Source organism: Sylvia atricapilla, chromosome Z (assembly GCF_009819655.1).
Source record: "Sylvia atricapilla isolate bSylAtr1 chromosome Z, bSylAtr1.pri, whole genome shotgun sequence".
In the NCBI taxonomy this organism is placed as follows: Eukaryota; Metazoa; Chordata; class Aves; order Passeriformes; family Sylviidae; genus Sylvia; species Sylvia atricapilla.
In genome coordinates, this window is record NC_089174.1 from 83,324,889 (window position 1) to 83,352,621 (window position 27,733).

Genomic DNA, 27,733 nt, shown 5'->3' on the forward strand with positions numbered 1-27,733 from the left:
GCTTCTGCTTCAGTTGCGCTTTCCTTCCCTTTGTTCTCTTCTGCTGCTCTTACTATGATCTCTATCTCAAAGTTCAGCAGTTAAAACTCAGAGAGCCTCAAAACATTTAAGAACAGGAAATGCAAGTTTGGTGCTTGCAGTACAGTTTAGTTAGTGCCTGATACCACTTGGAAGTGGAATTAGGCATCTTGAATCCTTTCTAATTATTCTCAAGTCAGAAAATGCTGGCTGCTCGTAAAACATTCCAGTTGTTCTATATACATGTATAGTCAAACTCTTTGAACTTTTCATCTCACCTATTTTTTTGTGTGTGTACATGGTGATGGTGTTTTTCTTAGTATTGGGTGGGCGGTTTTTGTTTGATTGCTTAAATGCCATTTTAATACTATTGATTTTCTACACTGGCTTAGCACCTGTCTAGCCTGAAAATATTGCTGAACACTGTCCTGATATAAAACAGCAAGTTTTCAGACATCTAAACTACCTCTATTAAAACTCCTGCAGCTCCCCTGTGAAAAGCCCCAAGTTTCTTTGTGTTCTTTCTTTCCTCAGAAGAGTTGGGACCATAGTATTATAAATTACTTTCTGGCCTTGGCATGGCTTGGTTAACCTGTGTTTGAGATATTTGCCATCAGTTTTGGCTGGGGGAGTGGGACACTTAGAGAATCTTTGAATATGAAGAATACCAGAAGAAATCAGCCTTTCCACAGACCAAGGTAAGGTTAAATTAATTTTAGTGCTTACTGCAAGCTCTTTGCTGGGTAGTAACCTGGGTTAGTTTCCTTTGTTTGGGTTTCAGCAGGGCATGGGATGCTTACAGCAGCACTGGGCATGAACAAACTGCTGCAGAGTGATTCAACTGATGTCATTTTAGGGCACTGGGTTACTAATTCTATCTGGTCATGGATTCACACTCCTTTGCTTGGAAGTTTTCCCATATTGGAGGTTCTGATATTTATGATAAGAGTGTAAAAAAAACCAATACATTTAGGCTTTAAACAACTGATGATCTGTACAAGACATCTGCAAGGCATTTGCTTTATTATATTAAGTATGGAAACTAAATGCCTTGAATGATTAGAAAAAAATCAGCTCATTAGCATTGACTATGGCTTCATCAAGCATCCTGGGGTGATCAGCCCTGACCTGTGAAAGTCTCAAAGGCCCTGTTCATGCTGGTAAATTGAATATGTCTGGGGATGGTCTGGCATGGAGGCCATCTGGCAGGAAACAGCCTTGAGCACTTTGAGCAGCCCCTTGTCCTGGCAAGTCAGGGTGGCTGCATGGAAACTGCTCGGAGTGGCTGCTGGGGTGCTCTGGCTCCTGAACCCTGCCCAGGAACACTCCAGAAGAGTGCAAGTTTGCATGGGCCAAAACCATGTTGGGGATTCTGGAATGATTGAGCAGCAGTGCCAGTCTGTTCTGTGCCTGGAAAATGCAGTTTGATACACTGCCATTGTCCAGCTGGAACATGAGAGTTCCATCACCTTTAGGTCCTTGATAGCTGGTCAGACTGATAATTGGGTTATGTGGCCAGGTATCAGTGACCTAAATGCTGGTGGAGGGAGGGAGGAATGCTGTCTCTGACTGACACAGACCTTGGTAAGTGGGAAGGATGAGTCCTGGAGAGGTGGAGTCATGCAGCTTCTTCAGGTGCAAGGACATGAAGTGCAGAGAGAAGAGGGCAGGAGTGTCCACACTGTAGGTGAAAAATGTTTGGTGTGCCCAAAGGCAGTGCCCTGTGGGCTTTGCAGCAGGTGCATGGTGTCTCCTGGTTTCAAAAAAACAAAATGGAGCAGAATTCTATCAAACCCACAGCACAAGGATGCACATGGGAACACATACGTTTGCCCACAACCCTGGCTGGCAAACACTGAATGAGACAAGTCACTTTTATTATAAAGGATCATTAGTCCCCAGTTTTACCCTGCATGGCCTTATTTTTGGCCCTTACACCACTTAGACCCACATAATTTTCTCCCTTCCTCAGTGTGAAAGGCTGTGATCTGAAATGGTCTCTCTTCTGTGTGTGTGCATGCATACAAACCATACAGAAACAAATACCATAGAAAAGTCATATATTTGTTCAAGTTTTTGTGTTTATGTGTGACAGGAAGCCAAGTACATACTCAGTAGTAACATACACACATACACAATGTACACAAAGACCATCTGTCTTCTGTGTGTCTTTAATAGTGGTCTGTGAATTTTAAAGTTTCACTATTTGTTAGAAACTGTTCATTTAAATATGAGAATTACCCTTAAAACAAAACATGGTACATAAAGCATGATGGTGAATTAAAATAAGTGGCTGAATAAATTACGAATCTCTTTCATAATCGTGTTTAGGCAATGCTACTGGCCTGACAATACTCTGACACTCTCAGGAAACCGAACTAGACAATGTGTCCTTTTTTTTGTGTGTGTGTGTCTAGTTACCCTAGAAACCATAATCTGTATCTCTGAAGCAATGGGAAGCTATGAAGGAGGCAAAGCCACAGGAGTTTCTTCCAAGACCCCTCCTAATCCTTCTCTTATATCATCAGACATTCAGTAAATTAGCGCATGGTAGTAGATGAACTTTATTAGATATTTTGTAATCACTCTAGAATCTGTGGGCCATTCTCTGATTCAAAGATAAACTTTATGGCTGTGTTACTTAATTGCAATTACATATTTATACCAGCCAAAGTCAGAAATACAAGCTTAAGATTTTACAGACCTGTGGCTCTTTCCAGGAGATTTTAACATACCTCACCACATTTCATCCCAGGCTGCTTTGTGAGACTGTCTGTGAGAACTTGTCATCTCATTCATGTTGTTTAAGGGTTAAACTATTTACAGAGATATTGTCTCCCAAGACTAACAGAACTAGGTCTAAAATAGGAAGGACTCATCATCAGATAAACACATGCAACCTGGCTTTTTTACATGGCAGTGAGGAACAATAATTCTTCCAGGCAGATGGTTATTCTTTACCTAAAGAGTGCTTATAGGTAGCAGACAAGTTTAGGGATTTGCTGGTAGCAGAGTATTTACACAGACTTAAAATGTTATCCTGCTCCTTGGCATCCCTCCCAGTATGGAGAGGTACTGAGCAAAAAGAAAGATACTCATTGGATCTTTTGTCTTAGAGGCAATAGGCTTTCTTCTCTGTTCCAAGAATAGAAACATCTTGTCTAAAAACACTTGGAAAGAGTGTTTTAAAGCCTGGGGGTCCTGTAAAGGGCCTCAATCAGTGCGGACTTCCTCCTGGGGTGAATGGCACGCTGGAGTGGCTTGGTTCAAGGTTTGGGAAGCAGCTGTGTGAGAGGAGACCAGAGGCAGGTGGAAGTGTTCCTGAGTACACACAGTAGTGGTCCAGCTTTCACTTTCATGTGGATGTATCCTTTGCTTTCCCTCCCCCCATTTTTGCTCTTCTTGTCCATGTCTGTGTAAATTCCTCACAGAGCTGTTGTCCCAGCCCTTAGAGTTGGGCAGAGAGCAGTGAATATTGCAGAATTTGGAGGAAGGGAGGTAAAAATCTTTTGAAGTCTTGCATATTGCCACTGAATATGGCCCAGGAGCTACACACCATGGCCTGATAATCCTGCAGAGTATCTGCCTTCGTCCTGCTCTCTCTGTATGTCTCAGGCACACAGTTTGTAGCTATTGGGTGTTTGCAGCCCTGTGTGGCACAGACCTGTGCTTAGCTGTTTCTGGTTAACTTATCAAAAACCCTGGAAGCAGGTGACCCCTGATTTCCCGTGTCAGCCAGGGCTTTGTTGGCTATAAAGGGTTAGTCATCAGTGCTGATGTATGCCCTCTGTATGTCCTCTTCTGGCTGAAGCATGCCTTCGATGTTTGATCCTGACAGTGGGCTTCTGGAGCAGCTGGGTGGATGCAGATGCTCTCACAAGGGGCTGCCTCACCTTGCTTGTGAGTATCCAAACACTTTCCTGGTTACTGGGAGTATTTTATGTCTTGATTTATTGGCTATTTTGCATTTTCAGTGAAACAATTTGAGTTGGCGCAAGCAATTCTTTCTCCCCTACCTCTCACACTGGTGAAAACACCTTCTGTTTGGTCACAGAGCAGTGACTGTCTTTTATCACCTGGTGGTTTTTTTTTTTTTTTTTTTTTTTTTTTTTTTTTTTTTTTTCTAGATTTATTTGCCAGTCTCCTTGTGGTGGATGTTCAGTTTACTTGATTTTCTATACAAACCTTTTTTTTCTTTTTTTTTTTTTTTTTTTGAAGTGTGACTTGACAGTGGCTGGAAAACCCTGTGTCCTCCTGCCCACAGCACTGCAGTGTGCTGGGTGCCAGGGGATGAAGGGACATCATAAGCTTGGCTTAAAAGCAGCTTCTTGTGGGAGATGCTTTGGTTCTGCACAGGGGTGGAGGCGTTGATAATAAAAAGTGTTGAGAGTGGCACACCCTGATAGGAACTTTCTTCCAGTTGGAGCAGACCTAAGAGCCTCCAAGATGCTAGAGGAAGTTTCCTAGGAACCCAGGAAAGATTTTGTGAGGTTTCTTCAGTGCTCACAGTTCTTGGGCTTGGGCAAAACTGGAGGGGAAAATAAAAGGATTTTTTTTTGTCATGCAACTTTCCTCCAAGAAAACATGACATTTGTGGTCAAGCAACTCTACTTTGTTAACCTCTCATAGTGCATTTGGGTTTGTACTTGAAAGTTATTTTATCTGACAAATAAATACCTGCAGTAGAATAAATAGGTATGTATAGTAAAATATTAACTTCCTGATCAAAAGCACATAGACACCTCTGGTCCCTCCTGCTGTCATAAAAGGGTAGAGCACACTCACCTCAAGCTTCATCAGGGTCATGTTGAGCTGCCGCTTGTTGTTTTTAAATTGAGACCACAGGCGGTAAATGGGGAAAATGACCAGAGTTGTTAGCAGCCCCAGAAACTGGGGATGTGGATCTGGATCCTGACTCTGCTCTGAGGCTCAACTTCAGATAATTACAGGTGCAGCTGCCAATGAGCAAAGGCACGTTTTCTCATTCTTTGCAGCTATTTTAGTCCCTAGAAGTACAAGTAATTTCTTTCTCCTGCTTTAGTTCATTTCAAAGTTAGAAGCATGAAAATAGTATTTGTGATAAAAACGCCTCCAAACCGTTAAAGACTGTGGTATGGGTTTTATAAATTCAGAGACAAACTAGCTGGCTGATTAGACAATTTTATTATCAAGCCTCCATAATAAGAATATTTAAATAAAAACGTATAGCAGTAATTTTTAACTTTGTTGGAAAGGCAAATACAGGCTTAATTTTGATCTCTAAAATAGAAGAAACCTTTTTTCCCCCTATGTCTGTTAAGCTAATCTGGTTAAAAGCTGGCCTATAAAATGCCTTAGCTTTCCCCATATCATCTCAAATGCAGTCTTTACCCTGAAAACATTTCTGTGTGTGCTTAACTTCACACAGCCTGAGTATTTCTTTTGAGATCAGTGGATTAATTCAGAGACAACAGTGTTTGCATGCATCACTTGCAGGATTGAGACACATACTAAAAGGAAACTATTTCATGATGGAGCACTGCAGACTACTAAAATGAAGTGCAGAGAAAGAGCCAAACTGTAATTTTTTACTGAGGCCATCAAAAAGATTGGTCTGTGGACAAACAGATTTTACTTTCACTTATGGGTGCTTGAACAACACAATAGGCAGAAATCAAATACAATGACTTGGAAAATCCAGTCTAAACAATACAATTTTAGTACTTTTAGATTGTCACCGTCAGAATCTATCTAGCATCCTTTTCTCATTACACTGTATTAGTTTCTTTAATATGCTTTATTGGTTTCTTTAATATACTTTATTAGTTTCATAAAATGCATAAACATAAGTGTTCACTGAATATCCCCCTGTCTAGACAGTGATGTGTGCATTTAAAAAAAATTACAAAATACTTTCCAACAGTTTTCCAAGAACATTTTTCTTTTCAGAAAAATAATAGGAAGAGACTAACTACTTAGTGATCTTAACAGCCCAGTCTGAGAATTCACAGTATTTGTGAAGAATTAGATGCTAAAATCTTAAACTAATTTGTTTCTGTTCTTATGGTGATGAGAACTAGTGATCCACCCATTTTCTGTTCCTCTGATGGAGATGTGCTCAGTGAATGTGCTGTTAGCCCTGAGCATGTCTTGGAATCAGATGCTTGGACCAGGGCTACAGTCAGGCTGGGGCAGGCAGTTGTTACTCCAGCTCAGCATCCTGCATGGATTAATCACCTGATAAAATGCATCAGAGCAGTTGCGAGAAGCCCTGCAGTAGGAATCTGTGGCATAGCTCAGCTTCCTGAGAAGTTTCTTTTTGCTTTCCTGGGTCTGAGTCTCTTTGAAGTCACTGGGGCTGTGTGCTGCGTCTCCCAGAGCACTCTGTAACCAGAGTCAGAGTTTTGATGTCTGCCAGCAGCCACAGCTCGGGAGAATGCTCTTACCCCACCTCATTTTTCACCTGAGCCTGCAGTAAGGAACAGAAGATCTTGAGCTGGAAAATGGTGCACATAATAATTCTGTAGATTTATTGGGATGAAGGCTGAAAACAAGTGCCTATCCAGCAGGCTCAAGCATCAAGAGTCACCCTTTCCTAGGAGGGCTGAGGTTGGAAAGGGCCTCTGGAAATGGTGCAGTCCAGCCTCCAGCAGGGTCAGTCATAGCAGGTTGCTCAGGGCCATGTCCAGTCAGGTTTGTGTATCTCCAAGAATGGATATGCTGCATCCTTTCTGGGCAACATGTACCAGGATTTTACCACCCTCACAGTAAAATATTTTTTGCTTATGTAGAAGTGGTATTTGTTATAATTCAGTTTGTGCCTTTTGTGTCTTTTGCAGTCACTGGGCCCTGTTCTGGAGTCGACATGTGTCCACTCTCTCCCATCAGATTATATATCTTTTCAATTTAGCTATGTTTTAAATATAGACAGATGTTTCTCTTTTTAAAATTATCTGCTGAAATGGCACAATAGTAGAAAGAATATTTTAGTGCCGTTTGCAATGAATATGTATGGTTTGCATAATCTAGTACAGGCTACCTCTGACCCATATAACCAAGGTATGGCACTAAATTAAGAACAGTGTATTGTCATCTACCTGCTGAATTTAGAGTCTCCATGTATTATTGTGTCTTCTCAATGGCTGGACTTGGTGATCTGAGGGGTCTTTTCCAACCTTAATAATTCTATGATTCTTTCAATTCCGCTCTATGAACACTGAATATATTGATCATATTCACAAGATACAGTCTGCTGCTCCACCACATGCATGTATTTTCACAGTACAATAAAGAAAGGATGAATGTTTTTGTGATAAGGCATTGTCCTGAGGTGACTTTGTGACGCTTGTATCCCCAAATTGCCTAAAACTTTCTAAATTTGCCATCTCTTCAGAACAGTGAGAAGGTTTATTATTTAATATCATGGATTTTTCATGCTTGTGAATGCTCTGCTTGATAAATAAACATTTTTTTCCACTTTTCTCGAAAGACATCTCTTCCCAAACCAATAAAGAGAAGAACCTCTTGAACCTATTTTCTGGAGAGATCTCTTTTGAAAGTTTCCTCCCAAAATTTGCCCTAAACCAGGACAGGCACCTAAAAAATCACTGTTATTTTATAGACAGGCTATATCTTTCCAAAGGACAAGGCAGATAATCTCTGGGATGGGAGGCGGTTGATTAGCAAATATATTAACATCTGTAAGGTTTGGAAGGGAATTATTTCCTGTTGTAATCCTGTAAGTGACACTTTGTGCCCGTAGATGGATTTTGATTCTGAATATTTTTGGTAACACAGTGCTCACAAAGAAATTAGTAGGAAATGAGTATGTGAAACTGAGCATGACTTATGCAGACCTACAGCCAACAAGGTACAAATCTTGCTAATTGTGCATTCCTTTGGCATTGATGTATTGTAGGCAGAGAAGGTGTTGTTGAAAATTCTATAATTATAGTGTGAGAGGCTTTTTTTTAATAATAAGTTATTTTTAATAATAATAACTTATTTTTAATAATAAGTTTATTAGTGGGCATAGACTATGTGAGAAAAAATATCTCCAGAAAAGGGAGAATTTTGTAGGGAAGAGCCCTTGCAGATTCAATACTTAGATTTATATTGTTTCCCTTTTCCATAAATTTCAGCCATAATCTTTCACCTAATGTTTTGGAACCATGACAGTTTTAAAAAAATACATTTTCAACCAAAAAATTGAATGTTATTTCTTCAAGATATTTGCTATTAAAAAGGAGCTTAAAATAGTTAAAATGTTATCTTCTTTCTCTTTGCATTAAAGAAAGGTGATCATAGTGCCAAAAGCCTGAGCTACAAAGGGTTTCATGAGCGGTTGGACTATCTGAAGTGCTGAAGATCATGTGAATTTCAGTTTCCAGCCTCCCTCAGGTATCACTTAGTGTGATTCAGATATTCATATCTAATCATGCTTTCATCTGATCATACATAATTTCTCTGCAGCCTTCTAAACAGAATGCCTTTTGTTAATAAGGTCTACCAGAGGTGTTCAGGAACTGGAATATCTCTGCCTCCAATGAAAAAATCTCAAACTTGCTGACAACATTGAATCTGGCATTTAAATTAATGCAAATTCATATTTATTAGCTTGAGAAATTAAAAAAAAAATCTCTGATGCTGCTATGTCTACCAAAAATATATATGTTTTGAAATCTACAGGAGTGTCTGTATACTGTGAAAATGTACAATTATATATGCCCATGTTCTCTGCAGGACTTGTTCCTGACTCCAAAGCCAATGAGATTCAAGTCTAAATGTTATTGTTAAGAATCTTACAGGTACATCTGCTTGAACAATCAAGTGAAAACTTCAATTCTTTATTTTGTTTATTTTACAAGTGGAAGCAACAGGTTGTTCCACCACATAATGTATGAAGAATAAGAAATTGTGTCTCGTGTCTGGAGGCAATCTTCCTAAATGCTGAATATGACATGCTTTGAATAGCCTCTTCTTTTGGGTCCAGTTCATGGCAAAGTATTGAATAGTTTGGGTAAGAGCTGTGTGCTGCATGACTGTCCCTGCTGCCAGCAAGGAGGAGACTGGGTTGTTTGTGACTGCTGCTGAGGACATTGTGCAGGGGGCATGCTCTGTGACCCCTCTGTGCTCTTCCCTGTGAATATTGGAAGGATGAGGTTTCATAATTCTTTCATCACCAGAAGGTGATGGGGAGCTGTGATGTGCTCCAAGGGAACTTCATTAGGCACTGCTGGGAAACATACCCTTTTGGAGAACTTGGGAGCAAAGCAAAAGAGCTTCTTGTTTCCCAGGGGAGAAACAAAGGGCTGAGAAAATAGTGGGATGAGGAAATGTTCATGAAAGGTGGCCTTTGTCAGCAACTTTCACCTCTTGATTCATGCTGGGCGTTGGAGTGACTTACACAAACAGGACAAGCTGCATGGCATTGCACTTTGCTGACTTCAACCAGAACAAGTTTTGCCCTTTGCATGCTGTGATCAGTTTCTGATCAGTGAATTGAGACAGTTCACTCCTGTTGAAAAGTATGCAATGAAGAGGTAAAAACATCCCGTTACAAGAACAGAATCTGCTACTCCATCAGTAATATCTGTAAGTTAGTAAATTTAGGAGAATGTAAATTTTGCCCTGGCAGAAAGTATGCCTAGACCTGTTGTAAAATTAAGCACAACAGATTAGTGGTTTAATTTACTGGCAAAGGTGTAGCCCATGGGTTCTAGTTTGCTCAGCCATGGGAAAAGCCTTGGTTGTCAGTTCCTCTTCTTGCCACAGGAGAAGTGACGACAGCTGAAGATTTATTTGTCTGTCACACTTCCCTCCTATGAATGAGGAAGGAGTCCAAAGGGATGATTAAATAAGGAGAATTACTTAGAGGAGATATGTGAAAGGACAGAGGAAACTGAGGTAGAGCTTTACAAAACCTAACCTAACTGGTGGAGGAAGAAACTTCCCAACAGTGACAACTATGCAGAGACCAGGGAGCAGAGATAGGAGAGTACTCCTGCTGGAAAAGCAAATCACTCTGAGATAGCAAGAGCTGGGTACAAGGCAGACAGTCCTCAGAAGACCAGGAATATAGTTTTCAGTTGAATTCAGGACGGTGAACATAACCAGTGTAGGGAGAACCACCATACAACTTGCCTCTTGAGATCTTTTATGCAGCCTCTATTCCAAAATACTCATCCAGATTTTACCATAGGGGAAAAAAAAAAAAAAAAAAAGAAAAGAAAAAAGGCAGCTGATTTGGTACAAAATGCAAGCAATTAAGATGCTTTTATATCAGATTTTATCCTGTTCTCACACCTATCTGCTAAGGTGTTGCAGCTATTATAGTAGTTGCAGGCTTTCTTCATAGAGTTGCATCGTGGTGTGTGACTCCTGCATGGTATTCTGTCAGCTCACTGAGCACCACACGTGCCTGGCTGGAGTCTGCTTCCCAACCCCATCCACAGGAAAGTTAGGACTACACAGGCAGGAAATGGGGCTTTTCTGGGAAGGGAGAGGTGGTATGTAAGAGGGAATAAGTAGGAACAGGCTCTTTAGAAAAACCCAAAATTAACTTTCTTTGAACCAAAGACCAAACAAATTGCACTTTTGCTCACATTCAGTTGACTTCTCTGAATCAAAGCTTGCCAGCATGTGTGTATGTACACACGTATAAATACAGGTGTAAACATAGAAAGCACCCTTGCCCTCATACTCAGCTGTCCTTTGCAGCACCCATGTGTGCTCAGCACACTACTTGAATTCACTCATTGTGTGCTGATAAGGATGGAGTAAGAAGTTGAACAGGGCAGAAGAGGCATCTGCATTGGACTTGAATAAATCTTTCAAATCCAGGCTGTGAGCTAGAGAAGTATTATCAAATTAAGTATTTTATTATGCAGCAAATTACTGCAAATGTTCAGAGTATTACACTTAAGAGGAGGAGTGCAGCACCATTTTTTTTTTGTTGTTTTGTTAACAACAATTAAATTTAAAAGTAGTGCTATATTCTGTGGCTAGACAATAGTTTTTTCTGTTCATGGCCTGGACTGGCAGGAAGTTGTGTGGGGATAGATAACAATTTTCTAAATCTGAGGAATTAAGCCTTGTAGAGGGCCATACTATGTTAGCTGAAGCTCTAGCTTATTGAGAGTACCAATCTGAGCCCAGTGCCGCTCATTGGCTTGGGACAGAAAGACAATTCTGCCTGACTGAATGACACCCAGCACACAATTTAGCACTGCATCCAAAAGAACTTTCCATTAATGATAGGATGCATTGCCAAAATGCATTTAAAATCTTGCCTTTGGGAAGCCTGATTTTGCGGTTTAGGATCTAAGAATGGCCCAAACATGCTCCCCTACCTGATATATCTATTTTGTGCCCACTGACACAGATCTGAGGAGGCAGATGGTTTGTGATGTATTTGTTCTCACAGGTCCACAGTGGAAGGCTCCTCGCTATGCATTGGCAAAGAGGGACAGAGAATCTTGTGTGGGTGATTCTACTGAGCAATCACTTCAGTAGAAGGAGTCACAGGGATATAACCATGCAAACTGTAATTTTTAGTGTTTTATGCTATGATAACAAGAGGCTAAAAAAAAAGTTTGTGGTGTGAGACAAAAAAAGGTTCTGATTTTCTGGACCCTTAAATAGTATGCAGAGTTTTGGACCACCTTACTCTGAAAAACAATGAGCTGGATGACCAGAATGAAACATGAAGAAAATGTGTTTAAAGTGAAATATCTTGACATGCAAAGATCCCACATACATACTTTTCCCTGATCAGCTTGACAGTCAAAAAGTTGTGCTAATATTGTCCTGACACATGCACCTTCCTTTTCACCCTCAGCTCTATCAAAGGAAACAAGACATTTCAAAACAGAGGTGCACATGATCTAGTGGATAAATGGAAAACCTTTTCTTCTGGTTAGAGTCTAACCAGGATTTGCAACCCTACATTCTCATTCTTTTTTTTCTTTTTTTTTTTCTTTTTTTTTTTCTTTCTTTTTTTTTTTTTCCCTAATGTCTCTTCTGAAAGAGCTTAAGAAAGAGTCTTTAATTAACTGGTAAATAGACTTTGCCATTAAGGAGTAGATTTAGAAGATCCCTCTAATTACTGGAACCAGATTGATTGCAAATACCAGTTTGGTCCCTGTTCAAGTGAAGTGAGGTTCTCGTAAAGTGTTACAAAAAGCTTTCATTTGCATCATTCCTCCACTCCAACCAACGTTGCTAATACATAAAGGGAGGAGTTGTTTAAATCCATATGTTCATGCAGTTCAGTCGTTTGAACTGGAAAGGCAGGAGAATTGGATTCACATGACAGCTCATGAAATTTAAAGTGGAATTCTCACAGCTGATTTCTTGTCATGTGACTGTATGTCCCACAGTGTGTCTTGACTGTCCAATTGAACAAGTCAGAAGTTGACCAAGGACATTGTTATATTAAGTGAATTCTCCAAGTCAAGGTTTATAAGTACTTTGGAGAACTTTCTTACTGACATTCTTCCAGAACCCCTACCTTGAGCTGTTTTTCCTGTCTAACAGAACTACAGAATCATTTTTGTTAGTAAACACCTCTGAGATCATTGAGTCCAACCTTGTCAACTAAATTATGACAGTAAGTGCCACATTCAGTCATTTCCTGAACATGAGTCTTCCACATAAGCACTGAGGACTCTTAATGTGTTGCTGTTTTCCTTCTGTGTTTTGTCCCCTCTACTTAGGTATAGAAAATGATGTTAATATTACTTCTCTTAATGCCTGTCCTTTTTTGGAATCATCTGGTTTAAACTTCGCTTACCTGCTTAGTATGAAACAAGTCTTCTCTGCCTGACTGCATAAGGAAGTCACAAGTCATTAACAGCTTGTGTTAAACTACATGGTGGGAATAAACAGTCTGCCTACAGTGACACGTTTTGCTAAAGTGGGAAAAAAAATACACTGAATGCTGCAGACTAAGAATGATGATTGATTTAGAGGGAGATAGCTGAAAGACTTTGCCCTGTCTCAAAAATCATTTACAGTTGCCTGAAGAAAGTCCAAACTAATGAAAAATACTTCCATTTGAAACATCAGCTCCCCTCCAGCAGCAGCTTCACTGGAGCTGCTTTGCTCTCTACACCAGAAGGTGTTGTTAGAACAGGTTTGACCAGTTACTGCAATTCAGAGAACTGTTTAAATAGTTTTATATTAGTGTTGCTGGATTAATCTGTGTGAAAATACCCCTATTGCTTCAGTCATCACCACAGTGTTCTAAGATGAACCTTCACCTCTGATCCAAGAATTATTGAGCAGCACTGGTGCCTGAGTTTAGCCCAAACACTGTGTCAGCAGCAGCAGTGCCCAAATTCCCAGCTCTTCAAGCATGGGATTGAGAAGAACTAAGGGAGTGGGAAAAGAAGTTTGACTGAAACAGCTGTGAAAGAATACAATGAGATCCTGTGTCTCTTTCTGCAGGAGAATGCTCTCCTGCTCTCTCTCCGTTGCTTCAGGGTGTGTGTCAGTCAGCTCTGCTTTTGGATGTAATTTCAAAACAGCTAGTAAATAATGAGTTGTGGAGGAGAAGGCTTTCAGCTCTTAGTAATGACAAAATTGTAGAAGGAAAGGATAGAGAAGATAATGGCTATTCATTGGGAACAATTCACAGGCAGAGAAGGGAACAGAGTAGAGGCATTCATTGCTGGAGAACACAAACAGAAAAGATCCAGGCCTGCTGGGGTTAATGGTTGCAGTACCTCTATCTATCATTAAATACAACAAAAGCAAAATGTAATCTGTTATTGTTGTAATACCATACGTCAATATATCTCACCTCACAGCATGCATGTGTTTCAGCCTACGCCCAGAACAAGATGTCCAGCATAAGAAACAAGAAAGCAACAAGTGTTTTCAGATGCCAGAGAATAAGAAAACAGTGGAAAGATCAAGTGGAGATACTTGTTGGAGGCTCTGCTGTTATAGTGCTCTAGAGGAGTTACAGACGTCAGGCTATTGCTGTCGATTCTTAAGTGGTTATTGTAATGCCTACTGATGCATTTCTGCTTATTTTTATTCCTCCTTATGGGAGAATAAAATGGGAATATTCTATTTTCCTTCTTTCTCCAAAATCTGATCAGAATCAAATAGATTGAAAGCAGATAAGTGGATACATCAGCCTCTTATTTGGCCTACCAGCCAGGTATCGGCAATGATGTTTGTCACTGATTTTATCTCACAGATCTCTTCAACAAGCCCTTGAGGTCCTAGTATATTATTCCAGAATTTGTACTGCAAATATTCATGTGGACTTCAGTCTCAAAGGAATTATGATCGAGTTTTCACTAGAGGAAGAAAAAGGCTAACAGGTGAAACTGATTTTTTGGATGAAACAATAGCAGGAGGGTTAGTGGCTTAGTCTCTGGGCTCATAAATCTCTAGTTAGAATTCACTGAATTCTTGTTTCTCGTATGTAAACTGAAAATGGATTTCCCAGTAGTGTGGTGTTAACACATCAGAACTGCATGATGGTTCTCAAACAGTGGATATGTGAAGAAGTTGCTGAAGATAACAGGTTACTGTACATCATCTGATCTGCAGGTTCCCACGCCTACTCCTCCTCCATGGTCAGGGTGAGCTAGTTTGAAATTGTGTGCCCTTTGATGAAAGATGGATGAACCAGTTTTCATTTGCCCAGTGATACTGTGATATTTGCCCAGTGATATTTCATTTGCCCAGTGATATCCATAAAGGGGCCATTACTGTGGGAAAAAAATTGACTGCTATCTTCAATGGCTACATGTTATGTGTCCTTCTCCACAGGATCATCCACTGGAGTACAAAGCAGAGTCCAGAAAATGCTAATGCCTGTGGCAGCTGTGCTGTGCTCCATTTCTGTCTCCTGTGCAGTGGTCCCTAGTAGTGGTTAGTGTTTCAGATACATTCTCTCCTGACTAGTGGAAAGATGTATTCTTCTGGGGCTATTAACCCAGCTGACTTTGAGAAGATCACAAAAACAGCAGCCACCACAATGCCTGCTCTGTCTCATTCTGTGTACTGGCTGCCAGTGGTCTTTAAGCACATACTCCATACAAAGGAAAGCACAAAGAATTCCTCAGCTCTTTGAATTCTTTAAAATACTGCAACTATTTCCATCTTATAAATTTGCTCTTTCTTAGTCCTATCCTAATTGTGATCAGGCTGGCTAGATAAGCTATTGGTCTTTCATCTATATAATATGCTTTTGGCCTGAGGCAAAACTAGAGTTGCTCAGTAATGTCAGAAGAACCAAACTAAAATAAACATCCACTTCTGATGTAATTTCTCCAAGGCTTTCATTTGTGTGTAAAATATTCAATCTAGCTGAAAGCTGTGGTAACCTCTTCAGGCAGTGGCTTTTGCTTTCCTTTGGAGGAAGACTATTACAAGGATTATTGGTGGAAGCGACAAGGTGCTTATTCTGCTCTCATTTCCACCAGCCTGGATCAGGACTAATTCTATTGACTTCAAGGATTTAGTGGCTGTGAGGGAAGAATGTGGGTGAAAAGGTGCTCACAAAGCTGCAGCAGCATTTTGATGCCGATTAGCACTGTTAAGCACCAGCAATCTGCTGCTGCTGCCAGCCAGAGGCTTTCTAGAATTAGTGAGAGTGCTCTGAGCACAGCAACAATCAAGAATTCACTTGCATGAGTGCAGCGCTTTTAAAGGGGTGTTTGGTAAAATATATACCAGAGTAATTCCTTCCATTTGTACTGCCTTTTGAAAACCCACTTCTTCTGTTCTGTTTTGTTTATATGTTTCTCAAGCATTGATCTTTACATTTGAGTTTAACATTTCACTTCCTATCTTACTTCCATCCTGTCAAATAAAGTTTCAAATAACTGGAAGCACTTGTCTTTCATGATCAAAGTGATAGAGAGACTTGTGTTCTCAAGCTTTCTTGGCAAAATGTCAAGAACAAACCCTCCTTGTGCGTAATGTTTAATAATATGGTTTGTTGCACGGATATATTTGTTTGAAGAAGTGGTAGCTGCATAGATTTTAGGAAGACCATGAGAAATGTAATTTAAGAAATATGAGACAAACTAAAGTCAGACATACAGGGACTTAGTTTTGCTATAGGGAAACAACAGATTCATGAGTTGTAAGGTCAGATAGGACCTTATAATCTGTAATTTGACTGGCTGTATAATTTAGGCTAAAGAATGCTTTTTAGTATTTTTTGCAGCGGGATTATTTGTGCCCTTCATAAGCTTTTCCAGCTAGTGATATTGCTTAGTAATTTATTTAAACTCAATTGCAATAATATAAAATGCAGAGTAAATTTGCCAGTTATTTTTCTGATTTCAAATGCTGTGGGGTCAGTGACCTGCAAAACCTTTATGATCCCTGTGTTGTGAGAAGAACTCAAGGGCTGAAGTCATGGTGCCCTCTGAGTCTCAAGAAAATCTACAGGTCAATAACCTTTTATTTCTGACCTTTTAACTGGCTCTAGTGGGCCATGAAGACTGAAATGCCAGTTCTTTCAGATTCCTGGGAAGCTTCAAGCCTCTTGAATCTAATTCTCTCTGAGAGTTTTGCTCTCATATATTCAGGTCACTGGTATTACAAAAGCAACTTGCAACCATGTGCAAGGGGGAAGATTTGGGGCATCCAGGGTTGGGTAGCTAGTGCTACACAGCAAACTCAAGGCAGTCATGTAGCTTGGGAGCCACTCTTCTGCCTGAGAGCAACTCATAGCCTGGTCTCACCTAACCATGCCTTTCCAGGAAAAACAGGGATGCAGATTCCTCACGTGTTTTTTCTGGATGAGGCCAGTCAATTCACTGGTCTCAGAGTAGCCTCTCTCCCACTCTGCAGTGCTCTCCACTGTAAACTGCACTACTTCTATTTCAGTCATTCTATCTTTTCCTTTCTTTCTAAGAATGGCTTGTCTAACTACGCTAAAATCAACAGTCTATTCCCCAACTTTTTTATTAGTGCCTATTTTGCAGGCTTCTAAATGTTATAAATTGTCTCAGGACTGTTTTGAAGACAACTTCAAGATACATTGACTTTGAGGGATTGAGAGGTAAAAGTCTAATTTTGTTCAATGCCACCAACATGCAGCAACTCCAGCATGTGGAGAGAAAGGCTATATTTCCCCCTTTTTTTTATTTCTCCCCACCTGAAAATCATCTTGAAATCAAATAGGATCCATGTTTTAGGATCTCTTCCACTCCACCCAGAAGATTGAAAATCAGGGTGGTTTCAAAGGCTGAAACCAGGAGTTGACCTCTTTGAGACTTGTCTCTTGTTCACTTCTTGAACCCATGCATGCAGATGCACCTACACATGCCTCCATGGTGAATGGGGAAATACTGCCATGCAGAGTCATATTCTTTTATTCTGCTTTTCCTTCACAATCAGTTGCAGAAACCATTGTCATTTGCAGGGCAGTGGTGTCCCTCCTGTCCCAGAGGGTAGGGAAGACCCCACAGAAATGGCAATACCAGTCTACAGCGATTGCTCCCAAGCAAAAGCATGAAGGAGTATGAAAATCTCATCAGAGATCTCTCTCAAAACCCAGTCCTATCAGGCACAGAGGCTGAACCTTTGCTGGTGTTGCAACTGAAGAATGTTCTGCAGAGCACAGAGGGCCTAATCACTTGTGTGCACTCAGCTGGATCACAGGTACTTTGTAGGTGCCTGCAGCAGCACTGGTGTAGAGGGAATAGCATTCCAGAGTTATGCCTGTAGTTTCAGAACAGACCAACTGCTGACCTACACTCCTTTGTTGGCTGCTCTGTAAGGCCTTCTTCTTTTTCAGTATAAGCATGTGAAAAAGACTATGCTGTCATTCCTCTATCCATGAAGCCTTCCTTAAAACTGAGAAGTTGAGTCCTATTTGCAATATAAAAATTTACTTCCCCTTCATTTTTGTACTCTGAGATAATTGGAATGTGTATTGTGCAGAGCTGTGGCAGACTAGCAAAAATAATTTTTTGCCATTTAAAGAGACTGTGGGAATCCCTGAGCACTGGCCAGCCCTAAAGGTCTGAGTGCACTCTGGGACTCTGCTCAGTGCTGCACTGGCAGGAGGAACATTCAGTGTAGTTACTGCCTTCAGCACAGTCATTCCTGATGGCAGCTGGTTTCACTAGAGCTGTCAGGAGCCTGGGGTCAGAATGACTATTCCACATCCTGCAAAATTGCCTGCTGTGGCTGTCTGGGGCCTTGCTCATCCCAAGCCTCCAGCAGACCAAATTTCTACAGTTGCAGTTCTGGGATGTGGGTCACTGGAGAATGTTGTGAGAGTGATTAATCGATCTATTCAGGTTTGCCTATCTGGGTCACTAAAAACCAGTTCCTAGGGAGTGTTTCAGGGCCAATGATCCTAAAACATCTATAGCCCTTTTCTGATGCACTAAATTCCTGGAGCAGTCTCATCTATGACAGCTCAGTGCTATGTTTCCTTCCTGTTCTGAACCATGAGCATGCTGGAGCAAGGCTGGTGTGGGCAGCAGTCTCTCCAGGCTTATGGTTGCAATTCTCGGGCCAGCTCCAGGACTGAAGCATGACAGGACACTTTCCATCTCTATACACCACCTCCTTATGGGTACACAGGACATGACATTTAGTTTCATTGAGGAGCAAATCTGGGTTTTTTTCAGTGTTGCATCAAGAACTGGATCTTTTTTGGAACACTCTAGAAATAATCTGGATGTCTTCAAGAGAGCGACACATCTGTCAGTTTAGGATAATCTCAAGGTGCCACTTGGTTTTGAGTGTGAATATGCTAATATGATTTTTAAAAATGGAGATAGGTATATCTTGCACTGGCCCAGCCTTCTGTTTATGCAGATAGAGTCTAGACCAGAGCCTCCTGAGACACATCACAACTTTTCCATGGACTTTGGTGGGATGCCAGGAACATTGCTGCCTGAAACAAATTGCTACTACACAGGAAAAAGCCAATACTTAAACTTCAAGGACTTGCACACACAGTCAAGGAGAGGTTATTTGCATGACAAGCTCAATGGTATCAGCAAAATGTAAGGAATAAACTACTTATCTCCTTTGTGAGAGAAAATCCTTAAAAAGATTGAGTTGGAAAATTTTTCTGTAATGAGAAACATTATTGCAAAATTCTGATTTATTGAAAAGGAATCTGTCTTGAGAAACATAGCAACTCTGTTGAAAACAAAAGCTTCTCTCAAAGAATTGGAACTTCTTAAGTGGGTGCCAGAGAAATGGGAGAGAAAGAAATGGAGGAGCACATACATCTGACTCTACTGGATCAGATCAAAGATCCTATTTTTTTGTCAGGTTGAATCTAGATGACTATGGAAAGAGGTTCAGAACATGGGATACATATGGTGAGCCTTCTTTGCATAGTCCCCACTGAAAGAAAAAGAGGAGAGAGAGGAGGTGAGCACATTCAAGTCAGACAGCAGCCCTGGGGTAAGGGCTCTCACCATCAGGACCTGAGCCTGGCCTCAGATCAGGTATAACAAAAGCCGCAGTCTGGGTTCCCAGCAAGTGGGCACCACGAGGAGTGTCACTGACAGTGTGTGTGTTTGTGCATCTTCAGCCTTTCATCAAGCATTCCTTCAGATGTAAAAAGAAAACATTTTTCAGAGCTGTTCATCTCCCCAGGATATGGAATTTGCATGCTGTGGCCAGTTCTGGGCTTGTCCCACCACAACTCTCACACGCAGTCGTGCTAGAGTCAGAAGAACCTTTCCCACTCTGGTGGCAGGGAGCTTTGTACAGGAGAGCTGTCTTGATCATCTCCTTTGCTCTTCCCATCAGATAAGTTCCTTCCTCATGCTCTTGGGTGTGGTGGTGCTGTATCAAAGAAGACCATTAGCACCTTTGATACAAAGGCAGAGCACAAGTGTGATCTGCCTGGCTAAGGGAACAGTACCTATTAATAATGAGTAAATATTAAGCACAACATCTATCACAGTCTGGGCAACAGATTTGCCTAGCTCTTGAATAAGTGGGAACACCAAAAGGACTGGGAAATCTGGATTTCTCCTGCAGGCTCTGAGACACATCCACTTGTGTTGGTACCTGTTTTCACTGCTGGGCCACCACACTGTTTCTCACCTCAGAACCTGCTTCCTTCCCCAGTCATTCAGGTAAGACATTTCACTGGCCTGATGACATATGCTGAGTGTTATAGCAACAAATCAAAGATTTTTGAACAAAGAATTCATGTGAAATTATAGCAACATCATTTTACTGTGGTAGGCTACTTTTCTGGCATCTTAGAGCAGGTATTTTCCTCTGTAATACTTTTCTGCTACATTTTATAGAAGTCAAGGACACAACAAGAAAATATGTATCCCTTTTCCCATCCCCCATTTACTTTTTTTTTTTTTTTTGTGCTATCTTGCGCTAAATTCTGATGTTAATTCAGCAGTAGAAAAACAGTTCAGAGTGCAAAACTGAAAAATGAGATAATGCTAGTCATGCAACAGAATGGATCTAGATCTAAATGTTTTTAATTTCTAGCTGGCTTTAAAGAGACATTGTCACCATGATTGTTGGGCGTGCAGTTAATATATGGTATATAAAAAGCACCTTGTTTTATAGTCTATAGTTAATATATATTGACCATAAACAGCCCACAAATGCAATGATTTTTCCAAATTTCAAATAATATGATACAGTACTGTAATGGGAAATGTTGCAGTCAAAAGTATCCTTTGATGTGTTTGGGCACATTCCTCTCCTTGATAAAATACTTTTGCTACTGGGGACACTTCTTCCTTGCTGCCAAAATGTAATATTCAGGTTTAACAGAAAGTGACAGGCAGAGTGTCATGATGAAAACACATCATCATTACAAGAAAAACCATAATAAAGGCACATTCTTGCATCAGAAGTCTTACATGTGATGTTCATGTTCACACTTCATGGATCACTTGTCAAAGCCATGCAGGTCTAGGAAAGGCAGAGGGGCAGAGGAGAGGTTAAAACACGTTGGAGGGAGCTGCTCAGCTGCTGCTTGGTGGTGGTTTGGTGCTTTGGTGGTTTATCATGACAAGGCTGGGAATTTAATACCAACTTAAGTCCCACAAACTATGTTTGCCACTTTAGGTCCAAACAAGACTGGGAAAAGAATATGCATGGAAGGAGGTGATGTGGAATAGCAGAAAAGGAAATTACTTGCTAAGGTGTCTGAGCCATGGTTTCTGGCTGCTCTGGCTGCAGTGGGTGAGGACATTGCTGTGCTTGCCTTTCCAGCCACCCTCTTGCTGGAGGGTACCACATTGCACAGCTCTGCCCACTAATATAAACTACCACTGAACCACTTGGGTTCAACTTTGTCCTGGGTTGTAGTTAAGGATGTATTCTATCACCATCTTCAGTTAATGGCCCATCAGTGCATGACTCAGAGATACTCCCTCCGGGAGCTATCTCTCTTTAATGGGCCATCAAGGACCCACAGCATGACTCATCATCCCATTGTGAGATGCGCCGCCCAGGGGGAGGAGCCAAGCATTCTCACCTGGATATAAGCTGGGATATGGGACAGAAGAGGCAGCCTTCACCCACTGGATTCCCAGAGGACCAGAGCTACCGGATCTTTCTATGTGATCACTGCTTCAGGAAGACCACCTCGCCTGGACTGCTTCCATCACCCTGCTCAGGTTGTATTCTGACTCTGTCAGTGGTGGTTTTATTATTATTATTGGATTTATTTTATTTTATTTTATTTTATTTTATTTTATTTTATTTTCCTTTTCTTCTCATTAAATTGTATTTCTGACTTGGAGCCTCTCACTCAGTTTGTTTTCAAACCACAACAAACTTGTTGGCCATTTTTTTGTGTGTGTGTGTGATTTTCTGCCCCTTTACAAGTGATAAAATTTGAGAAAGGGCTCACAGGGAATTGAAACTTTGTCCATCCCAACCATTGCCATTGAAACCAACAGGAAACACAAATAAAAGCCTAACACCCTGAAGCTATTAAAAAAAAAAAAATTTAAAGCATCCTCTTCTCTAATGAAAAAAAAAAAAAAAAAAAAAAGCCAGAATAGCATAATTTTCTTCATAACATTGAGTAATCAACATTGGCACCCAGGAGGTCTATTTCTGAACTGTGTTATTCTGCATGGGTAAACTTGAGAAATTCAAGCCAAATTACTTGCTGACAGACTCTCCTGCAAGACTTACACTGTAGAGTCAGCAGAAGTGACTTTGAATGACCAATTATTTCTGTTGTTCTTGTGAAAAGCTGGTATTTTATACAGCCTGCCCTGCTTCTAAATTGCCCAGAGTAGTTTAATATCACTCTGAAAATTTCCTTTTAGTGGCAAAGGCAGTACGTTCTTATTATTGGTGGATTGCAGGAGTGCAATGACCAATTTTTTAGTCAGTTATTCCCCTGCACATTCTTTAGATCTGTAACAATTTCACGTTATGTAATTCTTACTAGGACAAATCTGGCTGAGAGATAAGCCTTGGGGAAGAAGGTAAAGTTGCTGAACAATTTTGAATGGACAGATTAACCCATACACATTGCCTCTTACAGTTTTTCTGATTTGTATATTGCAAATTATGAATTAAGTCACATTTCCTTAAGTCATGAGAAATTAAAGAAATGAAAAAATAATTTGTTTCACATGCCTGTGAGTTACGTACTTTTAAGCAGATGTTGCTGCTCAGTGAAACCAGTTTTCTTTGACAGATTGCTTTGCTACTGTATTTGCTTTAATTTCCTACAGAACAGCACTAAGTGAAATCTGTTATGGCTAAAGTAGTAACACAACTTTTTCCAGCACTGTCCTCATACCAATCATCTTAAGCTTTTTTTGGTTTTTTAGCTATATGTTTAAAAATAAAATTACTACAGGGCCAATATTTACACAGGGCAAACCCAGGCAAGTGCCCTTCTGCCCTCCATAAGCAACAAGAGGAAGTGGAAACTAAGAATTAAAGCAATTCCAGCATAGGTACTCAACTGTTTTTTGTGTATGGTAGAGGTACCCTGCTTGCTCCCAGTGAAAATTTGGTGAATCCTCTGATTGCAATTACCTCATTGTAACTGGTGCCCTGAGGTCATCCTACATTTAAAGCAGAAACCTGTGTCTGGAGGAACTTGCAGATTGCTGGACTTTTTGCTTATTCTCTTCCCACTTTTTTGTGCATCATTTGGGAGAAAGTTTGGATGACTTTTTGCTTGTAGGAAGCAGCATGAACCTACCTCAATTTCAGAGAACCCATCCTGCTAGTAAGGCTTGTTTTCTCTCCAACCCAGGGGTGCAGAAGTGAGTGATCACATGAGGTTTGTCTTGGCTGATGTCTGGCTTGGTTCCCACTGAGAAATGGACAGGAGGAGTGTGGGGTGAGTAGTGGAGGCACCCTAGCAGATTTCCCAGGATGAGAACAAAACTAGAAGGAGGCACACAAATATGCAGAAACCAGATGACACAGTCAGAAAATGCCAATCAAAATCACAGAGTTAAGAGTATGATATTTTTTTCTGAGCTCAGATGAACCCCTAATTGCTGCAGTTCACCAAGATAATCCTGGGAAGAAACATCCCACAACCCACACGATGCCTCTCTGCCCTCTGATTTCTGGTGACTCAAAGTATGCCCAGGCTGGGCTTTTTTCTCTCCTGGGCTATGTAAGAAGTGTTTTTGAACATTCTCATGCTTGTATTAGAAGATATCTGGCTTCCCTGGGAGAAGGGAATATCTCTTTAAATAGGTATACAAACGCAGAGGGCACTAGAGGTAGGGTTTTCTCACATGCAGGATCAATATTGTTGCAGTTTGGGCTTGTCATTTGAGAGTTTGTTTCATTGAACAGTACTTATGCTTCCAAAATTTGCCCCAAAGTAAGTTCACAAGCTTACTGAAGCAAATTATTAAATATCTCTTGTTATTTGGTGGCAATCACACTGACCATCTGGGTTTTTTTTCTTGTGATAGAACACTTCATGATTTCAAAGTATCTTAAAAAGAGAGGGCAGAACAAAATAGCTTTAGTGTTTGGTTTGTTGTTTTGGTTTGAGCTTTTTAATGCATTTTGCTCTCCATTTTCCCTAAGCCTTTTCCTGTGATGGTTTTTGAAATTATTTGTCTATGGAAGATTGTAAAGGTACTTCTGGAATCTTTTAAAGTGTTTCCTCCAAGTGACTTTTCTCCTCAGCAGTCATTACCTTCAGACATGGTTTTTTTCTTTAGTCTTTCCATTGCCATGTATTTTTATTTTACTGTATCTTGCCCATTTATTGTTGGTGTAAGGACTGCTTTGGAAAGGACTACAGGCTATCTTGTATTTAGAATGAATTAATATAAAACTTACGTTCCAGTTCTTTTGTTGCTTTTCTGGCCATGTCAGGTCTTCACTGTCATGTTTGTTTCCTGAATATTTGTTTTATCCATATGATTGCTTTCCCTGAAACTTTCTTGAAAGAATTTGTTCCATCTATTCTATCTCCTGCTGTTTCATTCTTGAAATGTAAGTACCTTCCTTTCTTGTATTGATCTAGTAAATGCCTTGTGTCTTGAGATATTACTCTTCTTACTTGAGCAGCTTTTGTACAAGCAGGCAGACTCATTCATTAATCTATAACAATCTTGGTTCTACAAAGATCTAATTGAGAGACAAAGGCTTATAACAATTGTGCTCTCACATTTATATCACTGTGCTGTCTCAGCTCCTTTTGAGGTCTAACAGATCTGTTGAACTGTCCCCATCAATTCCTGCCACAATAGAAGAGTTTTACTGGGCATTTTTTATGCTGTGAATGGTGGTTTGTTGTTGTGGAGTTTGTTTTGGTTTTGGTTTTTCAATGCAGCCTTTTTGTACTTACATATTATCCACCAGTAAACATGTGATTTGACAGGATTATGGATTATGCAAGGAAAAGAGGAGTAAGTTTATCCTAATGATAATTTTGTTCTGTTTTTCTGATATATAAGTCTTTTAAGTTCTGTAATCCACAGGTTGTGCACACAGAAAAGCACTAAATCTTTGAGGGTTATTCAATTTAGAATGATATTCTGTTTTATTCTGTCCTATCCTTAGATTGTTTGTCCCACTGTATTTTGTATGACATAACTTTTGGTCAAAACAGAGTCTGAAGAAGATCAAACTGGTTTTGATTACTGTATTACATCTGAGCGCCATTAGAATCAATAAACATTTTGCCACTGGTTCCCTGGAATTAACTAGCTATCTAGTCAATGATAAGGTAGCTGATCAAAATATAACTGTTCTCTAATATGATTTCTGCCTGAAGTATGACAAAATCCATTTTATTCTCTTCCTACATGTTTTGCTTTCTGCAGTAATCAGATCAAGAGATCACAGTGCTTAGAAAACAACATTAATTCATGTAGAGTCTGCAATCCCCAGTGTCTTGATGGCCCATGTTCATAATTTGCATTGTTTGCTCTTCTAGAAAGCATAAAGCTACCTGCAAACAGCTAGAATATCCTGCCCATGACTAGGAGAGTGAATAGACATGGTAAAACAGAGGCAGCACATTGTGTGGTTGCACTGAAGTTGAACTGTTTGTGCCTTTCAGCTGGTTTTTCTTTGGCAGTGGATGGGGCTGGGTGAAAGCTGGGGCAGTGGCATTTTCATGTGACCCATATTTCTGTGTAATGGCCCCAGGTAGGGGCACTGGGATACCTGAATCTGCTGTTGATATTGCACACATTCTGTGCAGCTTGTTAATGCAAGCATTTAGTAAATTTGCTGTGTTTAGGCAGTGGGAATTTCACCCATATCCAAATGTGCTGCACAACAGTGATTGTACTGCCAATGTACTGCATGACTGCAATGCAGGTCTCTGCAAGAGATCCAATGGCTTCTGGATGTATTGGAGAGGCTTATGTATATAAACTGCATGTTCAAATGGGCTTTCATGTGGGACATCAGGGCATGGGCTGAGGAATATGTAGTGATTCTGGTCAGAGGCACTCTACCTGTTTTTCCACCTGGTTTAGGTGTCCACCGGCTGATTCTGAATTAATCTGCTGATAGCACCTAAGTGGGTTTTGGTGTGTTGGTACAAATTCTTTGTGCAGAGCACCACTGATGTATCATTTGGGTGTGACTTTAGAGTTTGAAAGAAGGTGTAAAAGCTCTTTGTCTCAAAAAGTCAGTGTTCAGATTACATGCTTGGCCATGTTACTCTGGAGAAGCTGTATAATCTCCTGTCTTGACAAACAGATTTCCTAAGAACTGATTTGATCTAAGGCCTCTCACAGCAGCTGAACTTACTATTCTGTGATATCTTACATGTGTTTGTAGCTGTGCTGGCTCATGTTATGGATATGGGAGGGATGATAATTGGCAGGAGGACAGATAAGAAAAATCTTTTCCATCTGAGGATGTCATTCCATGTTTTCTTAAACAACAAAGCCAGATTGGGAAATCTCTCTTTGTCCTCAGCTCTTCATTCAGCCATTCTTTCCCACCCTCCTTTGCAGCCACCACCCTTCCAGTGGTGGTGATAGCAGTGCTTGTGGAACATGCTGCAAACCAGGTTGCAGACAGGGGTGTGTAACATTACCAAGGGCATGCAAGGCTGTGGTACAGCCAAGAAATAGGCAGCTCTTGGGATGGAGGAATTGGGGCTTCTAAACCATTTTTGCCATCAGGTAGAAAATATGTTGTGAACTGCATCCTCCAGCATTGCTGATATAGCCATTCTCACATGTACATGACTGCATAAGCCATAAAAAGTTGCCTGAGAAGTGCACACTACACAAGAGAGATATTTTGAATATACAACAGAAACAAAGCAAGATGCATGTGGCCTTGGAGAATGTGGCAAGGCAGAATGTTGGTTAGCATATCTGTGTTGTTTGGGATGGGTATGGATTGGGATTTGTGGGGGAGGGAAAAGGAGGACCTGTGGATAATTTGATTAATTAGAAAGCCATTTTTGGTGTCTTGCCTGTACATAGGCCCAAGGATTTGAAAGGACTCAAGAATTGTTGTGATAGGAGGGATCAGAGAGCTGCTGTAATCACTCAGGCAGCATTAATCAGTACACATGTGGCTTGCTGTGAAACAGGTGCTGTGCTGAAAACAATCATGATTCTAAAATGTTTGCATGATAAGATGCAAGACCCAAGGCAGACGTGGTGGGTTACAGACAGCCTCAAAGATGAAAAGTCTAAAGAGAACTGTGCACTGATGGATATCTCAGTAACAAATTATTTACCCTAATGAATTCACTTTAAATACCTCCTCTTTCAGGGTTCATATGCAAACCTCTTAGGTATGTGTTGCTTTCCTCTGAGATGTCAGAGGTGTGTTGGGCAATGGGCTCTTCAGCCTACAGTTTGGCAGGTAATCTTTTCCCATGGATACCTGAGCTATTTTTAGGTAATGCTGCTGGCACCTTTCTAAAGGTCTGATAATGGCTTAGGATGCTGATCTCAAGCATGTGTATTGCTTCTTCAAGGCAAGCAAAACTGTCTGGGATCAACGAGGAGATTTATGAGCCTCGCTGGAAGCAGTAGGTTTTGCTGGCATTGTGTTCAGCAGGAGCAATGGGGGTAGGAAGGGACATGCTCTCTGCTCTACGTGAGCCCTGTGGGGAAAACTTTTTGCAGATAGTGACTATGGGAACCATTCTTTAGTACTTGCCTGGCAATAAAATATTAAATATCCCCTCTGGAATGTGCCTGCAGACTGCTCCTGGGCATATAGAAATGTGGAAAAAAATAACACGAAATAAAAAAAGCCACCTCATTTTGGCAAGAACAGCACGAATTCACCTTTGTGAAGATGAAAGGGCTTC

At 40.6% G+C, this 27,733-nt stretch overlaps 1 long non-coding RNA gene across 1 annotated transcript in view; it reads right to left on the minus strand.

The window, feature by feature from the left end:
• The window catches only part of LOC136374037 (uncharacterized), a 189,693-nt gene that overhangs the window by 136,029 nt on the left and 25,931 nt on the right, over window positions 1–27,733 (minus strand). The window lies entirely within an intron of this gene.